The sequence below is a fragment of the Neomonachus schauinslandi genome, chromosome 9 (genome assembly GCF_002201575.2).
Source record: "Neomonachus schauinslandi chromosome 9, ASM220157v2, whole genome shotgun sequence".
NCBI lineage: Eukaryota > Metazoa > Chordata > Mammalia > Carnivora > Phocidae > Neomonachus > Neomonachus schauinslandi.
In genome coordinates this window covers 18583170-18585912 of record NC_058411.1, presented here as the reverse complement: position 1 = coordinate 18585912, position 2743 = coordinate 18583170, and the positions used below count along the sequence as shown (strand labels likewise).

At 36.4% G+C, this 2743-nt stretch overlaps 1 pseudogene; it reads left to right on the top strand.

Moving 5' to 3' along the window:
• The first annotated feature begins 806 nt into the window (after window positions 1-806).
• On the top strand, window positions 807-1141 carry LOC110571496 (annotated as a pseudogene).
• The last annotated feature ends 1602 nt before the right edge of the window (window positions 1142-2743 follow it).

Here is a 2743-nt window from a genome sequence, read left to right as displayed (position 1 = left end):
TAAACAAGGATTTAAAAAAAATGTTAAGCTTTTATTAACAAATCTCACTTGAAATGAGCAAAGTGCTAATTAACACACTAATGTAATTTTAACCAAAGTTGACTGTAATCTGGGCCACAAAACAGATCACATATAAGACATGTAAAAGGTAATTAGAAGTGTTAAGAACCAGTTGCCCTATTGAGGGACTTCTGAGGTATTGTCAAGGGGGAAAAGGTTATAATCATAAGGGGATGGTTTGGATTATGTGATGGATACTGAATCCATTAACAAACATTGTGCTTACTGAAGACCTGTTTTATTATTGTAGACATACTGTTTTCCTTACTACAACTATTTAAAACCATTGCTGAAAAGACAAAACCCCAGGATAGGTGAATAAGCCAAATATCATTAGCATTAAAATGATGCTATCGGGGCACTTGGGCAGCACAGTGGGTGAAGCATCTGGCTCTTGGTTTTGGTTCAGGTTGTGATCTCAGGGTCCAGAGATCAAGCCCCACATGGGGCTCTTCACTCAGTGCAAGTCTGCTTAAGAATTCCTCTTCCTCTCCTTCAGCCCCTCCCCCAACACGTGCCCTCTCTCCATCTCTCCCTCTCTCTTCTCTTTAAAATAAATAAATTAATTGATTAATTAATCTTTAAAAAATAAATAAAATGATGCTGTTAAAAAATAAGAAAAGGAAAGTGTTTATATATTCTGACATTCATCGATAATGTATGGGAATTTCTATTTTCTTGCATGATAGCTACCAGTAGATATTGCTAATATTTTAAAATTTATATGTTACTTTTGCAGGTCGAAAATGGCAGCGGCGGCGGCAGCTGTGTCCCGGCTGTCTGGGCTGCTAGGTCCGTCCAGGGCACAGCTGGGGCGGTCCATGTCCAGTGGCGACCACGGCGAGGAGGGCTCAGCTCGCATGTGGAAGGCTCTCACCTACTTTGTAGCGCTTCCTGGCGTGGGTGTGAGCATGCTGAATGTCTTCGTCAAGTCGCGTCACGGAGAGAATGAGAGACCTGAGTTCCTCGCCTACCCCCATCTCCGCATCAGGTCCAAGCCCTTTCCCTGGGAAATGGTAATCATACTCTATTCCATAACTCTCACGTGAATCCACTTCCAATCGGCTATGAAGATGAATAAAGAGAACCTGGACCACCACCCAGTGGGGACCACGGCACTGGTTTGGACCATGACTCTGCACACGGACGAGAAAAGTCTATGGGGCCTTAAGCCCACCTTCCTTACATGTATCAAATGATGACCAGTATACTGATCTTCCATCCCTTTGCTTATGGCAGGAGATGGCTTAAATAAATAAATTAGACTGGTCCATGAAAAAAATAAATAAATAAAAATTAAAAAATAAAATTTATATATTACTTTAAATATTTTATTAGTTTAAATAATTTAATGTTTCTATATAATCTTAACTATAAAATAGGTATAAACTATAGAAAAAGTATTAATACAGAATATTTATAAACTATAAAAAAAACTTAAAAAAAATTCATGAACAACTAAAGCATCCAGAATAAAGTAAAACATGGGTAGTAGTTCTTTAGATTAAAAAAAAAAAAGATATAAAGGGGCACCTGAGTGACTCAGTCAGTTAAGCTTCTGCCTTGGGCTCGAGTTATGATCCTAGGTCTTGGGATCTAGCCCCACAGGCTCCCTGCTCAGTGGGGAGTCTGCTTCTCCCTCTCCCTCTGCCTCTCCTGGCCCTCCCCCATCCCCTCATACTCTCTCTCACTGGTCTCACTCTCTCTCTCTTTCAAATAAATAAATAGAATCTTAAAAAGAAAGATACAGAAACATACACATATATCCCTAGAATATTTTATTTTGATTCTTTACTTGATATTGAACATTTACTCCGATTATTAAATATTCTTTCCTATTGTGATTTTTATTGGTAACATAGTTTTCCACTTCATACAATGCTATAATATGACCATTCTTAAATAGTAAGATTTATTATACTATTTTTGCTATTATGAATACAGTAGCAATTAATGCACCTCTTTTACCTAATAACAGTTTCTAAATAACCATATTAGGTAACAATATATAATGACACATAAGAATATCCTCAGAGATATTATAATAACAATATAATACATTATCCTTTTTCAAATAAGTAGTTTACTTTCAAAACATATGGTAGTATAAACAATTAGGTTAATTTTGAAAGTTAGCTTTGATTTACATTTACTAATACTGCATATTAATTTTTATTAAATACTAACTTTCTGTGAATTACCTTTTCCACAGTTACAATTCCTTTTTTCCCTCTTCTCTCCTTATCCTCCCTCTCCCTACTCATTCTTTTATATATGTGTGTGTATACACCCACACACCAACACATATATGTGTGTATATATATATATATATATATATATATATATATTCACCTTTAATCAATCCCCAATCATAGCAGATTCCGTGTTTGCAAATTTGCCTATTTGCTAAAAGTTCTTTGTAATCCCAAAATCAGCACTTGCAGAGCATTTACAGTCATTCATGATTGAAAAAATTGAGTTGTCCCATTTGCACATTCCAGCCGAAGCTAAACATGGCTACACTTTACATTCTTGTTTCAGTTCTCCCACTGTAAGCAAGTGTTGTTTTCCAGTTTATTTAGTGCAAAGCTTTCAGCAATTTTATGCTTTTTGCTGTTTAAAATGGCCCCCAAGCACAGTTGGTCAACTCAAGAAGGCTGTGATACCTTGGAGAAAGTACGTG